Raw genomic sequence first — 21010 nt, 5'->3', positions numbered from 1 at the left:
AGTTGATTTCAATCGTTGGAATTTTGTTTTGCAAAATTAATATATTTATATATATATGTACGGTTTCGAATTGTTTGCAAATGGTTTTAATTCCCGGGATCCATGTGAGAGGAGAGTGCGGCACTGTTCCTTGCAGCCGAGAGAAAGGTCCTCTCTTGTCGGGCAGTGCTTGATCATTAAGGGCTGAGAGGTTAAGTGTAAGACCATTGAGGATAATACCTGATGGGCATCTTGCACCTGCCCACAGTCCCTGGGTTTTTATAAGATGGCTTGGCCCAGGGACCACTTAATGTAAGTGTTGGACCCATAGGGTCCATATGATGGACTCAAAGGGTTCATTGAGTTTTTCAGTGAATTCAACTGGGCCTTGTATTAAAAGCTGGGCCAAACCCATGTGGCTGGTGTGTAAATCAATGCTTGGGTCCCACGCCATACAAAGAAGCCCAACTGGGCAGCAGATTGGAAAGTAATTAGACACTGAACACTTAATGGGCCAGAAGCCCATTTCGAGGTGGGCTGATATGATCACCCATCCTTGGGGCGAATTTGATATTAAAATTAGTAAAAGGATTAGGCCTTTAGCCTTATCCACTCTTAGAGACCAAATTCAAATTAGATTTGAATCTGGTAACCTCCTGATAAGATCAGGAGTAACTAACTCTACCTGTAGAAAGGATTAAGATTATCCCTTATCCAAATACTGATTTGGATTGGGATAACTCCTAATTAGAATGATTCTTAATCAAGAAGAAATGAGGAAAAACCCTAACCAAGAAAGAGAAAATATCAGATTTCGAACCACCTTGAAGAGATAGGATATCTCCTGCGAATTGAGATAGGATCTCATTCATACTCCAGAAAAATAATTACAGCAGATTTCGAACCCTAATACGGAGGTTTCTTAATCAAGAAGAAAGGAGGAGAAAAACGAACCAAGATAGAGAGAATTACAGTAGATTTCGAACCAAGAAAAATCGCAAGAAAGGTTCCTACGAATTGAGATAAGATCTCATACTCTCCAGAAAAGAGAAAAGCAATTCAGCCTTTTTCGATTTGGAGATCTCCTCCTGCCGCCGCCATTTGCCATTGCAAGATTAGATCTTTGCAGAAAAGAAAGTCAAGAAATCTGTTGTTGACATTAGTACTTCCAGAGGATTCTTGTGAAGGATCCAGTGTGTAGAACGCACCCTGCTGGTTCTGTTCCATTCACAGCTATGTCATCTTCAGCAGGAACGGATCTTGGAGCATTCTTTGGGCACTTTGGGAGATACTGCTTCTCCGGATCAGGTATATTCCTCCCATTTATCTTTTGGTACAGATCTGGTTTGATTATGGTTCAAATAGGATCCTTGAATATTGTATTCTAAATTTAGGGAATATAATTCCCAGTTGGGAGAAGGTAGGAAATTTTTGAAATTCGCCCACCCATTCCGCAACCTTTATGGCGTCCATTAGATGGATCCTACCATTCTTTCAATAAGTAGTTCAAAATGTGCGAAATTTATTTGCTTCAGTCAATGGTTTTACCTAGCAGCCATATGTCCATGTCGTCCCGTATGATATGCCGCTCTGTATTGGCATTCCTGTTCCGGAGGGTAATAACCAGCATTGTGTTGTGGACATCAGGAATCCTTCTACAGGCATAGCGCGATTGGTGGCCTGGCCTAGTGCGGTGGCCTACTTTGATCGCTCCAACGAGGCACAATTGGCTGTATACCGCCTAGATCGAGTGTTGCGGCGATTTGGGTATGATGATATTGGTGCCTAGTTCTTGAAATCTTCGGGGGAGGATGTTTTCTGGACTCGTCGCCACCATCTTGCCTTTTCTGGTGTAATCACTATATTAAGGCGGAGGTTGGTCAATCTCCAAAGGTCTAGAGATGGCAACGACAAAGAGAGAGGATGTGGGGGATAGAGGAGAAGAGAAGAGAAAATGGACAATCCATGTGTGAGAAACCCTAGGTCAAAGTTATGATTGTGTTGTTTCTCTCGTGAAGAATTGCTCTCTCCCTTTTATAGAGAGGAACTTAAGGAAAAAGTTTTTTCTTGTTAGGAAAAGAGAATCTTTTCTATTAGGAATAGAGATATTTCTTTTAAATTTGATTATTAAGGAATTATTCTTCTATTCATTTCAGATTCTTTCTGTATGTGACCCGATTATACTGACCTAGCGTGGATGACGTCATCGTTTGGCGGAAGTACTTGTATTGAATCCGCATGCATAATTTAAAAATGCACGTATAATCGGAATTTATTCCCGATTTGCTGTGATTCCACAGCTTTGTGAGCGTGTTGGGTTCATCGTAGTTTTATGCGTGTTCGGGTTCATAAAAAATTTGTATGTCCATGGTTCATCGCAAACATGTACGTGTTTTAGCTTTATCGCAGATTTGCACTAGTTGAAATTCATCGCAACCTGTCCCGGGTATGAGTTCATCGCAATTGCAGATTTGCAATGAACTCATCGCAAATGTGCGATGGGCTCTGGGTTCATCGCAGAAATTTGTATAATGTTGGTTTAACACATTTTGTACTCTAAGGGTCTTAGTGACCACTTTTGTTAGATAGTTTTGTATGCCCTTAGCTTTAATCCGATTTGATGTAATTTTGATTTTGTGTAAATAAATAAAGTGCATGTTTGATTCATGTTGTTTGGTATAATTCTGTGTAAGACCAAAAAATTGGACACTTATAGAGACTCGTGTTAGTTTTAAATGTTCATAGCCATTGGATAAGTCTGGGGAGATTTATCCTGCCAAGGCTGATACTGGTGTGCCAACAAATGTTGGGATGGCCTATCTCAGCCAACAAGGTAAGACCCAAGGCACATGCAGTATGGGATAACTCGAATCCTTGAACCAGACCAGATTTCCAGTATTGCCCTGGCCTCGGAGACAGATGGGCAAAACTAGAACGGTACACCTGAACCCTAGACTTGATTATGACATTTCACTAGGTGTTGGATCAGGCTGTCTTTGATATGCCAATCAGTGAGATCCTTAGCGGGGATCAAAACCTGGGTATGTTGAGACAGTCTAAGAATTTATCTGAGTGGGTAATAAAAGTGACAAGATCAACCCCTTTGTCGGACAAAGGTAATGATTGAGAAGGCACTCTCTCTGATGGAAACCAAACTGCCGGCAGTTGATATTTCAATCGTTGCAACTGCAATTTTATTTTGCAAAATTAATATACATACAATATATATATATATATATATTTGTACGGTTTCAAAATGTTTGCGACACTATTCCTTGCAGCCAAGGGAGAGGTCATCTTTTGTCAGGCAATGCTTGATCCTTAAGGGCTGAGAGGTTATGTGTAAGACCATTTAGGATAATACCTGATGGGTTAATCTTGCACCGGCCCACAGTCCTTGGGTTTTTATAAGATGGTTTGACCCAGGGACCACTTAATGTAAGTGTTGGGCCCATAAGGTCCATGTGATGGGCTCATGGGTTCACTGAGCTTTTTAGTGAATTCGGCTGGGCCTTGTAGAAAAGGCTAGGCCGAGTCAATGTCGATAGTGTGTGGATTAATGCTTGGGTTCCACGCCATACAAAGAAGCCCAACTGGGCAGCAGATTGGAAACTAGTTAAGCACTGAACACTTATGGGCCAAAAGCTCATTTCGAGCTGGGCTGATGTGATCACCCATCTATGAAGCGAATCCGGGATTAAATTTAGCAAAATGATTGGGCTTTTAACCTTTTCTACTATGGGAGACCAAATTCAAATCAAATTTGAATATGGTAACCTCCTGATAAGATCACGAGTAAGATAACTTAATCTGCAGATAGGATTAAGATCATCCCCTATCCAAATACTGATTTCGATTGGGATAACTCCTAATCAGGAGGTTTCTTAATCGAGAAGAAAAGAGGAGAAACCCTAAGAGATCATAATCAGATTTCGAACCTAGGGTTGTTAGTAGAGAAATCATCCTACGAATTGAGATTAGATCTCATACACACTCCAAGAGAAGAGTAGTAACTTCAGCCACTTTCGTCCCAGGAGTTCTCCTCCAGCCGCTGCCATTCCTTCTGGCAAGATTCGATCTTTATAGAAGAAAGAAATCAATATATCATTTCTGGACATCAATTTTGCAGAAAAGACTGAAAAAGATTTGGTGCCCAGAGTTTCCAGAGGATTCTTGAGAAGGATCTAGTGTGTAAAACACATTCTGCTGGTTCCGTTCCACATATAATTGTGTCATCTTCAGTAGGAGCGGATCTTGGTGTCATCTTTGGGTGTGAACACCAACTTTGGGAGATACTGCTTCTCCCTTTTTGGTTAAGGTATAATTCCTCCCTTCCCTTTTTGGTTCAGATCTTGTTTGATTATAGTTCAAGTAGGATCCTTGAATATTGTATTCTAAATTTCGGAAATATGATTCTTAGTTGGGAGAAGGTAGGAAAATTTTTGAAATTCGCCCACCCATAGCGCAAACTTTATGGCGTCCATTAGATGGATCCTACCATTCTTTCAACTTTGCACCTACATTAAACCCCTAGAGCTTATCAATAAGCACTTGCTTTCATATTTGTTTTTAGATCTTCGGGGGAGTTTGTTTGCATGCATTGGGTCTGGGAATTTGCCCTGTTTTTATGATTCTATGTAAGTGGCATGCGTCTTATGTCTGTGATGGAAACTCCCTACATTCCACGGTTTAGCACCTTTTCTTTTGGTGATTTCCTTTTTGTCAATGTTCAATGCTACACTAAACACTTAATGAGCCAAAAGCCCATTTCGAACTGGGCTGATATGATCACTAGTTCATGGGGCGAATTTGATATTAATGTTAATAAAAAGATTGGGCATTTAACCTTATGCACTCTAAGAGACCAAATTCAAATTAGATTTGAATCTGATAACCTCCTGATAAGATCAAGAATTAACTAACTTAATTTGCAGATAGGATTAAAATTAACCTCTATCCAAATACTGATTTGGATTGGAATAACTCTCAAAATATTGGGAGGTTTCTTAATTAATAAGAAAGATGAGAAAACCCTAACAGAAATATCAGATTTCGAACTAAGGGGTTTGAAGAAACAAGAAACACATCCTGCAATCTGAGATTTGATCTCTCACAAACTCCAGAGAGAAGAGATAGTTCTATCCTTTTTGTCCCTAGACTTCTCCTCCTTCAGCCGCCGCCACTACCTGTTGGAAGATTGGATCTTTGCAACAACAGAAAGTCAAGAAAGTAGTTTTTGACAATAGTCTTGCAAGAAAGACAAAAGGATTTGGTGTTCAAGGTTTCCAAAGGGTTCTTGTAAATAATCCAGTGTGTAAGATGCACCCTGTTGGTTCCGTTCCATCCACAGTTGTGTCATGTTCAGCAGGAGCGAATCTTTGTTACTTCTTTGGGCGTGAACACCAACTTTGGGAGATATTATTTCTCCGGATCAGGTATAATCCTTCATGTTTTCTTTTGATTCAGATCTGGTTTGATTATGGTTCAAGTAGGATCCTTGAATAAAGTATTTTAAATTTAGGGAATATGATTCTTAGTTAGAAGAATGTAGAAAATTCTTTTTGAAATTCACCCCCCATTCCGCACCCTTCTTAGCGTCCATTAGATGGATCCTACCATTCTTTCAGCACCTGGGGTTGCCAGGGCCCTTGCCTGGAGCATGCGATATAGAGTGCCCGGGGTTGCCGGGGCTTTGAAATGCGCTTGGGGTTGAGAGGGCCTTCGCATGGAACATGCAATATAGAGTGCTCGGGGTTGTTGGGGCTTTGAGAGCATATATGTATGTGTATATATGTATAGATGTAGTAAGCATAATCGAGATTCATCACTAGTTGAAGTTAACAACATGTTCACTCGAGAAATCAAAACTACATCGCATAATTTAGAATACATCATGACATTTCATTACAACATATCATATGTTTAACTCAGAACATGTATTATAAGCTCGTCACAAAATAATAATAATAATAATAATAATAATAATAATAATAATAATAAATAATAATAAATAAATAAATAATCAGAAGTTAATAAGCATTCAAAATTGATCTTATTCCTATTTCAGAAAGACTCGAAATGCACTATATTTTGAATGTAATAAACCTTTTCCATACATGGCAATTTTTTTAAAGGATTTGTCCATGTCCTTCCTAACTCTTTTATCATGCAACAACCCACTTATTCCTAATGATATTGTTCTCTACACATGTTAACAACTACCAAATTTAACTTAATTTTATTTTAAGTGAAGACCTTGTTTTATTTTGCTAAAGCTGCAAACGGATCAAATCAAAGAAAAAGAAAAAAAAATCATTTATATTCCAATTGAATTCAGATTATAGTTTGAAATTGGCTAATGTTAGTAAATTAACTAAAATGATCAAGGTATTGTATATTATTGATAAAATAAACCAAAGTGAATAAAAAACTACTTGCATGAAATTTGAATCAATTAAAATTCAGCAAAATAAACTATGAAATTACCTTTACTAATAAGTATAGCACAACTTTTAATACATATGATCATATACAAATCAAATTGAATTGGGTCTTATTAGATTAGAGAGAGGTGAATCCATATTTTATCTAAGTATATATGAAATTCTAAGATTAAATATAAAAAGAAATGAAACAATATAAAAAGAACTAAGTTATATTACTTGATAATGAGAAGATAAAATCAAACAAACAAGAGTCGATGACTAACTACTACTGTAGAGAACCCAATAATACTACTGTTATTTAACATGAACATCCAAGAAGCATCTAACACGTTTTATTAATAACGAAAAAGGAAAATAACAAGACACTCAAAAACAAAGTAAATCGAAAACTAACATCTAGCTCATAGGATTCGGGTTAAAAGAAAAGAGAACATGGCTTGGGTGATGATTGAGAGTTCCATAGAATCGAAAACTAACATCTAGGAAGTAATCATAGTACCATTGTTCACTACCATCCATTATCATTAATTCCACTAGGAGATTGAGAGTTTAGAAACAAGCCTTTAGCCATTAATTGTATCATTTTTTTTTTCAAGGTAATCACTGCATGCAATTTTCAATTATAGAAGCATGATCAAAGGCTTGACTTATCTCATGAATTCACAGCCGAGTTAAAGGGAGTTAGGATTCCTAAGAGGCCCAATGTTGCATCCAACGTTAGCTATCTAATGACTTAATTCAAACAATAAAGGGTAGATGGGTTATATTACCTCCCTTACATAAATTGAATGACATAAACTTCTATGACAGATGGCATCGAGCAATTTATTTAAGGACAAGTTTTAGGTAGTGAGACAAACATTCAACACAAAAAAGAAAAATAATAATAAAAATATTTAAATGGTCTAAGTGACGGTTCGAAGCAACATAAATATATATATATATATATAATTACTTATTCTAGTGCATTGCAAGATATAACCAAACAATTATCGAACTAGAGTAATGAGAATCCAATGAGGTTCTCCTGGCCTGGGTTCAGTGGTGGTTATGCGGCTTGGCTCTGGTCGGAGTACGTAAGGTGAATCTGGGCGGTTTCCGAACTAGTGGAATGGTAAAGGTGGAGGAAATAGGATGAAATATGAGTGGAAGAGAGAGAGAAATAGAGTAGGAGACAGAAGAGTGGGGAACGGTGGTCGGTTGGACTCACAATGAAAAAGGGTAGAGAGGAGATGGTTGAACGGTGGGCGGTTTCCGAACTAATGTTCTAGGGACGCACCACCATTGGTTGGATTTGCAGAGGCGGTGATGCTTCAGTTCAAACAAAGTAGAAAACAGGGGGAAAATTGTAGGTTAGGCCGAGAGGATGATGGGACAAAAGAGAGAGCATGAGAAGTAAAGAGAGGGAAGAAGGAGAGAAGGAGGGAGGGAAGAAAGAAAAAAAATGCCTACCGGAAGTTGTAGCGGCAGTGATAAAGAGAAAAGGAAAAAAAAAAAAAAAAAAACAGAGGAAGAGTGGGCATGTGTTGAACAACTACGGAGTCTTCCATGCTTCTTTTGAAGATAAGAGTTCAGAATCTTATGTTACTGCTCTTGTTTATTCATGAAAGACGGTAATCAATGGGAAGTACCCAGACAAATCAAGGAATCAGGCTGCATGGGCATGTGTTGTTTCCAAATTTACTCGATACACTGCTCAGTCTTTGCCAATTCAGAATCCTACAATTAGGATCTTAGCCGGGTTCATCAATTAGCTTCTAAATGCATGGGTTCTGTATGATTTTAACACAGATGTCATCTCTGTGACACTATTCGACAGGTTTCAGACTAAAAAGATTTGCCTATACAACTTTCACAATGATGAAACAAGGCAAACCCTGTGAATAAACCCGCATGAATTCGATTGCTATGAATCAATCGACCACAATCTGTCGTTGCTTTTTAAATAAGTGGGTTAATCACAAATTAGAACTGAAAGGGTGTTCAACTTATTTTCAATCCCTTAGTCGTTCCTCAGTTTCAAAATTCTCTGGCCAAACTCACCCACAGAGAAATATACTACGAAATTGGCGTTAATCACGACTATGATCCCATGGTGAGAGACGTTGAGATCTCATCAGATCGAAACTAATAGAACATCCCGCCACTTTTACTTGAAAGGATATCATACGCAGCTAGCATAATGGGTAGCTCCCTTCCTAGGACAATCCGAAGAAAAAGAAAAAAAAAGAATCGACACCAAGAATCAGGCAGTGGGTTCAGGGATTAAATCGCGACCTCAGAATTCCCAAAGCCGTTAAAAAAAAACTAGGGTTCGAACACCAATGATACATGTGAAGCAAGTCATACCTGATACTTCCCAAAGCTGAACTTGATGCAGGATAGGTGTGTCAATTAATCCGACTGTGAGATTCTGTCCCCGTGAAGAGCCGATGTTATTGTAACAGCGTAACAAATTTCTACCTTTTCAATTCCAGCCCCTTTTCGGTGATGGGATTGCGACAGAACGTTGAGGCTGCCACTCATCGGAGTGCTACTTTCCCAGAGATGCAAGCCCGACCGTGTTTCTGATGTCAATGAATGAGAGAGAGGAGGAGAGAGGGGGTACGCGTTAGAAGAAGTCAGGGAAGGAGGAGTTGCCGCTAGGTTACTCAGTTTCTGAGGTTCACGCATTCCCGTTGTAAGGTTTTTGGTCAGGGCTCGATAACTAAGGACGATGCTCCGAATTTCAAAATAGTCATTCACACCGAGCTGCTTTTTTGATCGGTAACCAAACCATCAATTAATCACCACCGTGATGGCGGCAGGAAAGAGAGAGGATGTGGGGAAGAGAGCAAAAGAGAATATGAAATTAACAAAAAAAAATTTATTCTCAAAAAATAATATTTTATGTTAGAAAAAGAGATATTTACTTTAATTTAACTATTAATGAATCAATATTAAAAAAATTATATTACTTTCAGATTCTTTAGTATGTGATCATGTTATACTAATGTAGCGTGGGTAACGTAATCGTTTGGTGGATGTACTTTTATTGAGCCCGCATGTGTAATTTAAAGATACATGTGTAACCAGAACTTATTCCCGATCTACCATGATTCCATGGTTCTACGATTTTGTGATAGTGTCAGGTTTATCGCAATTTTACGCGAGTTCAAGTTCATTGAAAATCCATTTGTATCTGGGGTTCATCGCAAACCCGTGCGTCTTAACTTTATTACAGATTCGCGTTAGCCAAATTCATCGCGACCTGTCCCGGGTATGACTTCATCGCAATTGCGGATTTACGATGAACACATCGCAAATGTGTAATGGGTTATAAATTCATCACAAGCGTCCAAGTAGTGTTGGTTTGACACCTTTTGTGCTCTAAGAGTCATAATGACCACTATATACCTACACCTAGGCTATCACAGTTGCCTATCACGGGTTACTTTAGTGTTCAGGGTTGTCAGTCGCTTTGGCCTGGTGGCTTTTAGGAGTTTATTTGGACAAACCCCCACCCCGTCATGTATTGGCACCCCCTTAGGGTTACGTTGCTAACTAGGACAAGAGCCGGTCTATCCCCTTCATCGTGCCCGCTAGAGAATATGGGTGCTAAGCGCGAGAGAGAGGGGGAAGAGCATGTTCATCCTCCCGTTGTAAAAAAGTGAAGGACGACGAGGGCTCCTCGTTTTAATCAACCAAGGCTTGTGCACACTCTGTTGGCTCGGGCGTGACTTCAGCATGGGCACAAGAGTGTCAGGTGGAGGCTGGTTGGGAATCTCTGGTATCTCCGCCAGTGGAAGAAGCTGCGTCGGTGGTGGGGCCTGTGCAATTGGCAGTAATGATGCCTGTTGGTAAGATCACTTGTTTTCAGTTTTCGAGCGGGCGTATGAAGAGGATGGCCCCACCCCGACCAAAGCGGGGTCTTGCAGATGATGATTCAATATGGTGTTGGACTGACTTTACTCCCTTAGTCTTGGTGTTTTATCTATTGCGCTTTTTTTTTATTTAGTGTGTGTAGCTGAATTGTGTTTGTCTACTGTCTCTGCCATTTGGGGCGAGCGACGATGTTTCATAGGCAACGGAGAACCCGGTAGCCCCTACTAAACGGGTGAGTCTAGTAAGTAAACGGCTTTACATATTCTTTTGTCTTGATGCAGTTTTTACTGCCCTCAGTGTGGGTAACCGAATTGTGATTGTTTGTAGTCTTTGCAATCCAGGGTGAGCGATAATGTTCCACAGGCGGCAGAGATCCCGGTGCATCCCCCAGTGCAGGCAGTAGAGGCCCCGATGTCCCCTTCGGGCAAGCAAATCTAGTAAGTAAAGACTATCTATATTGTTTGTTGGAAAGTGGCTACACCTGTGTATCGTTTATGTGACTGACTTGCGTACAGTCCGTTTTGAGACATGTCGAGGTTGACGACACTCAACCTAGCGCCGAACCAACGAGGATTCCTGATATGAGTCAAGAGTTAGTCATGGGCTTGCTTTTTCCATATATTTTTGTTACGCATTTGTCTGCTTGCCATGTTGAAATTTAGTATCGTGTTTCATCGCAGGCTTCATTCAATGTAGATCCGGCTACCATGACTACATCGCCTTTTGTTCAATGGCTAATGGAAGAATTGAGATCATCGCAGCCCCCCAATCTGGTTCTAGAAGCAACTAAGAGCAGCTATCGGTGACATTGTTCTCGATGCTATGGGGATAGAAAGGGAAGGCCTTGGTGCTGTGGATTTGGAGCTAGCAGTGTACCGTGAGGAAACTTCGGTTCCTTATGTGTGAAGGGACAGGATATTCATCACATGGACGCCCAAATCTTGTGGAATGGATTGGGTGAATTTCAAAAATTTCTCTAATCTTTGCAGAGAATCAAATTCCCTATTTTAGAAAAACGTATTTTTCAATGATGAATCTTGAACCATTAACCGAACCAGATCTGAACCAAAAAGAGTACGAGGGAGGATATACCTAATACGGAGAAATAATATCTCCCAATGGATGTATTCACGCCCAAAGAAAGATCCGAAAACTGCTCCCACTAAATATAGCGCAGTGCAGGATGGAGCAGAATCAGCAATGTTCTTCAAAAGAACTTGACATTTCACAAAAATCAACTGGATGGCTTGTGAATACAACTCCAATCAATCTTTTCCCAAAAGATTGATATCAAGATCAGATCTTGATTTCTCCCAAGAACTGGAGATCGAACTAGAGATAATGGCGACGGCACGAAGGAGGCAGCGAGAGAGATTTCGTAGGGTGCAAAATTCTCTCTTCTTGTGATTTAAGCTCTAAAGACAAGAGTTTTTGGATTGCATATCTAAAGGTTGTTGCCCCTCCTCCTTTTATAGATTTAAAGGGATCAGCTCCTAATCCTATTATGAGCGCTGATCCAAATTATATTTGGATTAGAAGTCCCTATATGTGATAAGGAAGAACTCTTATCTTATCTGCAAATCAGATCAGCCGTCCTCTCAACTACAACGAATAGTGTTGCACTCTCTCAAATATGAATCCCGGAAATTAAAACCTTTTGCAAATCATTTCAAAAACATAATGTATATACTTTTATATCTCATACAAAATATATTTTGCAAAACAAATCTCAACGATTGAAATCGACTGCCGGCAGTCTTGGTTTCCATCAGTGAGAGTGCATCCCCGATCATTACCTTTGTCCGACAAAGGGGTTGATCCTGTCACTATGATCACCCACTCAGATGAATTCTCAGACTGTCCCAACATACCTAGGTTTTTACCCCCGCTAAGGATCTCACTGATTAGTACATCAAAGACAGCCTAATCCGACACCTAGTGCAGTATCATAATCGAGTCTAGGGGTCGGGTGTAACTTTCCAGTTTTGCTCATCAGTCTCCAAGGTCCAGGGCAATACTGAAAATCTGGTCATGTTCATAGATTCAATTAATCCTACATTGCATGTGCCTATGGTCTCACCCCGGCAGCTGAGACAAGCCACTCCAACCGACTTGGTGGCACCACAGTGTCAGCCTTGTCAGGACAGGTTTCCCCAGACCGGCCCACTGGCTGTAAACGTTCTAAACTAACACGAGTCTCATTAAGTGTACAATTTAAGGGTATTATACAAAAACAAACCAAGGGAACATGAATCAAATATGCACTTTTATGCATTTACAATAAACTCATGAAGTACATCATTTTGATTGAAGCTAAGGGCATACAAAACTGTCTGACTTGCACCTCCTCTCCATATGCAACATTCCATCAACGTGGTGGAAGAACCATTAGAGGAGATAAAGTTGGCCACAAAAGGAGCAGAGAAAAGGCCACTATACATCTCAACAAAGCTAGGATATGAGGAGAAACAGAAGTTACTTGACATACTAAAAGGTAAAAGAAAACTTTTCCTCATCGCAAACTTTAGGCTTTTGTTAGAAAGTAAAACTAATATGTGTTTTCTTTCACAGAATTCTAGGATGTCTTCACTTGTTCGTACGACAATATGTTGGGCTTGGACTTGGCCCTTGCCAATTCCTTGTGCATAGACACAAAATTCAAACTGGTGAAACAATCACAGAGGATCTTCAAACCCAAATAGCTCTGAAAATCAAGAAAGATGTCAAGCGACTTTTTGAAGTATGATTCATCAAGCCTATTTCACACCCACACGTGGTTCCAGTTAAAAAGAAAAATGGGCAACTCATATTAGTTTTCAAACTCTAAGAATACATTTAGCTTTTGGTTTTCCAAACAAAACTAGCGCACTAACTTCACCCACCCCTACCTTAGGTGTTGTGTCGATTTTGGAGATTTGAATAGAGCCTTCCCCAAAGATGAGTTCTCTTTACCAAACATGGATATCCTGATGGACTCAATGGCGGGAAACCAACTATTCTCTTTCTTAGATGCCTACAAAGGCTACAATTAGACTTTGATGGATCCTGTAGATGCACCAAACACAGGCTTTTGGACACTAATAGGGAATTAATTTCTATTACAAGATGGTGCCCTTTGGCCTAAAGAATGCCGAAAACATGTATCAAAGGGCAATGATGAGTGTTTTCCCTGATATGATGCACAAGGAGATAGAGTGGTATGTAGATGAGATAGCGGTCAAGGCAAAGAAGAGAGAAGATCATTCTAAGGTGCTTAGGGAAGTATTTGAGTGATGCATAACATTCAACCTAAGACTTAACCCTCTAAAGTGTGCATTTGGAGTACAGTCAGAAAAACTCCTAGAGTATAGAGTATATCAGGCCGGGATTCATCCAGACGAAGTTAAGGTGAAAGCAGTTGTAGACCTCCCACCTCCTAACAGTGAGTCTCAACTAAAGCCCTTCTTAGGAAAAGTCTCCACCTTAGAAGGTTTATCCCTGGCTAGCACACATAGCAATGTCACTATGAAAACTAACCAAGAATTCTACAGAGTATAAGTGGTCAACGGAGCATCAGGATGCCTTCAACCAGTTGAAAAAGACTCTAGCCAAAGCCCCAACTATGTCACCACCTAAAATTGTCCGAGAGTTCAAGGTGTACAGTGCATCAAACTCAGAGGTTTTAGGATGCCTGTTAGCCCAGGACAATGATGAGGGTGTCGAGTGTCCGATTTACTCCCACATGGAGCAGTAGTGTTTGCAAAACAGAAGTTCAGACATTACATCATAGGCTAAAAGGTGAAATTGATTGCAAGAAGATACCCCATTAAATATTTCATAGATAGATCTCCTCTCTTAAGAAGATTAGTCAAGTGGATGATGGAGCTGAATGAGTACACAATCGAGTACACCCAACTGAGAGCTATCAAGTGTCAGGTAGTAGCAGATCTCTTAGCCACCTTTCCCACCAATGATAGTTTCCCCATCTCTGAAGAGGTACCCAGAGAATTACCCATAATCGCAATAGTTGAAGATTGCAAGTGGACCTTAACTTTCAACGGAAGTAGCACCAGCACCTCAGTCGGAGCTAGAGTCACACTGACTTCGCCCAACGGCGACACCTCAACCTATTCATTCAAACTACAATTCCCCTATTCACATAATATAGCTGAATATGAAGCTTTAGTACTAGGACTGATGATAGTGAGGGACTCTTGATCCAAAAAGGTCGAGTAGTAGGAGATTCAAAATTGGTGATTGGGCATATGGACAACAACACCATAGTTAAGGAACTAACAATCTTGCCATATAGGACCCTGATCCAAAGATTAACCAGAGACTTGGAAATAACCTACAAACTCCTGGATAGATCCAAAAATAGGAACACTTATGCATTAGCCACTTTGGGATAAAAGATTTAGCTGAACAAAAAATCCAATCAACATTACCATCCAGCTGCACTATGAACCATCAATTGAGAGATTGGGACACTAGGTAGAGAAGAAGGATGAAATAACAATAGAGGATTGGAGATACTGTGTCATACAAAAGTTGAACAACCCAATAGAGGCGATGCAATACAGCAGGACACTACTATGGTTCCAATTGGTGATTGGGGTGTTATACCATAGATTGGCGGATGGATTTAGGACAAGATGCTTAGGGCCCAAAGAGGAAGAATTAGTCTTGAATGAAACTCACAAAACTTACTGTGGAGACATAACTAGCACATAATATAAAAGGTTGCAAAGGTTGGGATACTACTAGCCATAAATTAAAGTAGATGTAGCCAAAGAAGAGAATGGCTGCGAAAAGTGCATCCAGAAACAGACAAGAATAAATGTCTTACGGTTGGTGAAGCAAACTGGAGAATCATGTGCGTATATTATATTGAGAACAACACAACACCATCTGGCCCAATTATGAAGAGAAAACTCTTAGCCAAAGCGAAAAGGTTCTACCTTCATGACAGAGTGCTCTACATAATGTCTTACACTGGAAAACATCTGCGATACCTTACTGCTGAGGAAATAGAAGAAGCCTTAGATGCATCCCACAACTTTGAATCATCACCGCACCAAGGATATTTACCCTTACACACCCACCTTCTGCACTTAGGGTATTACTGGCCTACAATGATGGAAGATACTTAGAAAAATGTATGATGGTGTCACAAATGCCAAGTGCATGCCGAAAGGATACATCGACTAGCCAATAACCTCCACCCCATCGTCACACCATGGCCTTTCCATACCTGGGGGTAGACCTAATAGGTTAAGTACACCCACCTTCCCAGGGATATTGTTTCATGATAGTAGCCACAGACTACTTCACCAAGTGGGCAGAGGCCATACTCTTAAACAGAAATTGTTCAGAGAACATCACAAACTTCCTTAGGCTGCATATAGTCCATCGGTTCAAGGTCCCAATAAGAATTTTGACAAATAATGGGTTATCCATAAAGAATCAGGAAGTCTGAGACCTGTTGGGACAGTATGGGGCAAGATTAGGCACATCCAGAACCTATTACCCACAAGGGAATGGGCAAGCAGAGGCAACCAACAAAACCTTGTTAAAAATGTTGAGCAATATGGTAGTAGAGAATCTGAAAGGCTAGTCAGAAAAGTCTAAAACACTTTAGGCTTATTGCAGTACAGTTTGGAAGAGCACAGAAGCAACTCCCTACTAATTGGTATATGGCCAGGAAGTTGTCCTACCGGCAAAGATATAGACAGTGTCTGCTCGAGTAGCCTTCGCAATAGGAAAGTAGTTCCAAACAGAAGATATGGGTCATCTGTTCAGTAACAGACTAGAATGCATAGAAGAAGAAAGAGAGAAGTCATTGCAGAAACATATCAAATACGAACAAATCATGGATTCTAACTTCAAGAAGCTGGTGATGCCTAGAAAATTTAAAGAAGGCAACAAGGTCCTTAAAACAGCACTCCACATCAGACACGGTAAATCCGCAAGAAAATTTGCACCTAACTGGGTCAGACCATACATAATCCAATAAGCTCACCCAACTGGATACTATGTACTCAAGACTGTAGACATGAATGAACAAAATGAAGCTATGAATGGTCAATGGTTGAAATTGTATCATGATTAGTAATGTAAATTGTAACTCTAAAAGAAAAGCATGTTATGTGTGTCCTGTACTTGTACTCAAAACAAAGCATATTGTGCATTTTTTACTGTGCAATCTTGAAAAGTTTTTCATATGTCCTTATATACGAAAAATATGTTGTACTCAAAACAAAGCATGTCACGAATTCATTGTATACATTCTTAGTCTTGAATAAAAGCATGTTACATTTTGAACATATTATTGCTCTCAAATTGTATGATAACTATTTCCTAATTGTATATATATATATATATTACCTTGGTCTGCCTAGGATGCCGCATGCTCCATGCGAAGACCTAGCAACCTTGGGGAATGTTTGGCAACCCCAAACCGAATGACACATACCCTGGTCCGCCCAAGATGTTGCATGCTCCATGCGAAGACCTAGCAACCTTGGGGAATGTTTGGCAACCCCAAACCGAATGACACATACCCTGGTCCGCCCAAGATGTTGCATGCTCCATGCGAAATCCGACAACCCCGAGGGAGGTTTGGCAACCCAAAACCGGATGACACACCCTAGCAATCCTAAGAAGGCCCTGACAACATCAAGAGCGATGGCAAAGCAAAGCAGGTAACATTCCATTTTGTGATGAGTTACCCTAACAACCCCAGGAAGGCTCTAACAACTCTAGGAGTGATGGCAAAGCAAAGTAGATAACATTTCAAATTGTGATGAGGTACTGTGGCAACCCTAGGGAGAGCATGTCAAATACATGGTACAATGGCAAAGCCCCAATAATTTATTTCTTTGAATATGTATGATCGCAACCCCAGGAAGACTTTCATCTTATTGGACACGATAAAGCATCTTGGCACTTGGACCCTTTTATGTGCAACGTACTGCCTTGGCAACGCCAAGAGCGGCTTACTCTAATCTTTGTATACATGATAGCACGTAGCCCTCTCCAATGCGATGAAAATCAACTCTCAATTGGATAAAATTCACTTTTTTTCGCATGTGCGATGAAATTGCACCCTCTTAGGAGTACAATGATATTCTGTCATCTCAATATGCGACGAAGTTCAACCGGCTCACACATTGGGGCATATATTTTTCTAAACAACATGATGATACTTTCACAAATGGTGACATTTAACCATTGTGTGATGATACTTAATTCTTTTGACAAATGCGGCAAGTTCTAACTTTTGTGAGTGTCATACAATTTTACTTTTCTTATACAATAGAACCCTTCTTTTCCGTACAATAGTACCAAACTTCGGCATATGTGATGTCATCAATCTTTCTCGTACAATAGTACTTAACTTTAGCATATGCCATGAAGTCTATCTTTCTCATGCCGTAGTACTTAACTCCAGCACATGCAATGAATCCCATCTTTCTCATGTGGCAGTACCTAACTATGGCATAAGATGAAATCCATCTTTTTCATGCGATAATACTTAGCTTCGGCGTATGCGTTGAGATTTAACACTTCACACGCAATGACTTTTTATAGTCTAACCTTTGAACCCAATGAAATTCAATTTCCTCAAATGGGATTGTCTTCAACTTTCTCGTATGCGATGAAATTCAGCCTTTTCACATATATTTATTTTTTTTTCAAATATACTGATATCTAATCGCAGCAATTGTGTTGTAATCCCAACCATACTAAGGGGCCTAGGTACACGGACACCAAAGTGAAAATATTACAGAACCCGCATTCGCGGGACACACAGGGCCTGAATAGCTTACTGGCATCACATTCAACCTACTACAGACGAAAGACCGAGGCACCCTCGCTGATCTGGCTCTCTTGGCAGCAGGAGGACAACTGCCTTCACCTTTCTCTACAACAAGATGCTTACCCTTTCGGACGGTGCCCAGAAACTCACGATCTTCTGCAATCGTGCGTGAAGGGCTCAGTTAAGGAGGATTCGGTGCCTACCCCTGCTCAACTGCATGACCTAGAGGGGGAGCCATGACGTGATGAGGACGAGGTGTTGTAGACATGAATATTTGGAACCCACCGAACAATGAACATATGCAAGTCAAATGGAGGGACTTACAAACCCCAAGTCTCTTGTACCCTACAATAAGGAATCAAGAAACCCCTAGGAATGACAACCATTATGACGACTACAGAAAACATCTTCCCCAGCAAACTGTAGGGTCAAAGAATAAGACGTGCCACACCAGCAAGGGGATGAATTGCTTCAACTGCGCATTGTCGGTCACCATCTTCAGGAATGACAGTACCAATACAAAAGGGCATGGAATGCCGAATGGCCCGAGTATAAGGTCTCCATACAAAACCTTCAAGGGAAGACAATTTGATTTATGCAATCCCGAACTGCCTAAGCTTCTTGGTGCTCAGCCAACGTTTTCCTCGACAAACACCCAAGGACTAATCTTGGATCTGATCTCCATCCAAAGTTGCAATTGTAACGTTCATAGGAGATAGATGTCGAGGCGTGATTCTAAGCTCAAGACGCTCACACATGTACATGAAGAGAAAGGGAGAGAGGATGTAGCTGCAACGCCTTTTGCAGCTCGGATCCATTATCTGAGGGACAGTGTCGTCCATCTGCTTGAACAAAAACCCCCAAAAACATTGAAGCCAATGGCAACTAATGACTAGCGTGACAAGGGGAACAAACACCGTGCGGAGGCCATAGTAAGGGTTCCCCGAGAAATAGGAACCGGGATGCAATGTATAGAATGAATGCCACGAGACGGCACTAACTATCTCCCCTCTGATCCATCACATATCCAATGTTATTGGTCCCAAACCAGTAAGCCACTCACGCCTCTAGTGGCATTTTGAAGAAAGGGGAAATCCATCATATGGATGGCCGAACCATGCTAAAGGTCTGAGCGAAATTTCAAAAATTTTCTTTTATCCTTCTAGGAATTGTATTCCTACTTTTTGAAAACTATATTTTTCAAGGATCGCTCTTGCACTAAACCAGACCAGATCTGAAACCAAAAGAAATGAAGAAAAATACCTGATATGGAAGTTCTTTGGGTGGTAGTTCACACTCAAAGAGAGTACCAAAACCAACTTCAACTAAAGATAGCGCAACTTGAATTGAAATCGATTCAGGAACACAATTTTTCAGCAAAAACTATAATCCAACAACTTGGATCGAGCAAGGGAGGTGAGCACGAATTGAATATCATATTTTCTTGCAAAAATCATAAATTAGATTCGATCTTTATCAGTTCAAGAACTGGAGGTCAAACTAAGGTTTCTGGAGAGGCAAAAGCAAAAAGAGACAACTGAGAGCAAATGTGATAATTGGAGCAGTTCGCCCTCCTCCTTTTATAAGCCTTGAGGATCAACACTCCTAATCGAATTATGAGGATCCTAATCCAAATCTTTATTCGGATTTGGACTTTTTAAGTGGATAAGACTTATCCTCTTATCCTAATTGTGGATCCAAACCCATATCTATACCTATATTCACCCATGTCGCATGACTCCTTAAACTGTCATGTGACCACTTGATTAATCTTATTAATCATGGGCTTTAGGCCAATTAAGTAAGTGGCTCATGACCCTAGATAGTTTATGGCCCAATTGGTTCTCTTTGTATGGTGTGGGACCCCAACAATGACCTCACAAAAGCCAATATGGGTTCGGCCTAGCTTATGTGAAAAAACCTGGCCAAATTCACTATCATGTGTAGTGAACCCCTGAGTCCAGCAGTATGGGCTCTTAATAGACTCAACATTTACACTAAATGGTCCTTAAGTCCAGCCATCATATGAAAGCCCACGGACAATGGACTTAAGTGATATATAACCCATCGGGTAAAACAGCCCTAAATGGTTTCTTACACTTAACCTCCAAGCCCTTAATGATCAACCACTGCCCGATAAGGAAGACCTCTCCCCTGGCTGCAAGGTGCAGTGTTGCACTCTCTGCTCGGTTGGGTCCTAGGAATTAAAACCTTGTGCAAACATTCTTCTTAAAACATAATATATATATATATATATATATATATATATATATATATATTATCATATAAATATATTTTGCAAAATAAATCTCAAACACGGTTGAAATCGATGAAGGGATGTGAGATTCATCACATGGACGCCCAAAACGTGCGGAATAGAGTGGGAAAATTTCAAAAATTTCTCTCCCTTCAACTGGGAATCATATTCCCTATTTTTGAAAAATCATATTTTTCAAAGATCAATCTCGAATCATAAACCGAACCAGATTTGAAGCGAAATAGTAGGAGAGGATATACTTGATACAGAAAAATAATATCTCTCAATATATGTGTTCACGCCCAAAAAAAGATCATCAAAGACTGCTCCCACTGAAAATGACATAATGGATGGAGGAGCAGAATCAGCAGGGTTCATCCCACGAATCGAATTCTTCAGCGATAATCCAATGGAGACAGTGAGCAAACTTCCTATCAGCCTTTCAGCAAAGACTGATGTCAAGATCCAATCTTGTATGCCCTTAGCTTCAATCTGATTTGATGTACTTTTGACATTTAGCATAAATAAATAAAATGCATGTTTGATTCATGTTGTATGATATGATTCTGTGTAAGACCATAAAATTGGACACTTAATGAGACTCGTGTTAATTTTAAATCTTCACAGCCATTTGATAAGTTTGGGGAGATTTGCAAAACAAAT

General features: G+C 40.1%; 1 long non-coding RNA gene across 1 annotated transcript; it reads right to left on the bottom strand.

The window, feature by feature from the left end:
* Positions 1 to 8305: 8305 nt before the first annotated feature.
* Positions 8306 to 9260, bottom strand: LOC148865349 (uncharacterized). Its single transcript, XR_016109027.1, has 2 exons — positions 8775 to 9260; positions 8306 to 8623 (listed from the first exon to the last, which is right to left on the bottom strand). It is a non-coding gene; the product is annotated as an uncharacterized LOC148865349 (long non-coding RNA).
* Between the last annotated feature and the right edge of the window lie 11750 nt (positions 9261 to 21010).

The sequence above is a fragment of the Nelumbo lutea genome, chromosome 3 (genome assembly GCF_056320005.1).
Source record: "Nelumbo lutea isolate HS-2025 chromosome 3, American lotus-T2T, whole genome shotgun sequence".
In the NCBI taxonomy this organism is placed as follows: domain Eukaryota; kingdom Viridiplantae; phylum Streptophyta; class Magnoliopsida; order Proteales; family Nelumbonaceae; genus Nelumbo; species Nelumbo lutea.
Note: the sequence above shows the minus strand (reverse complement) of the source record. Positions and strands in the feature narration are given on the sequence as shown.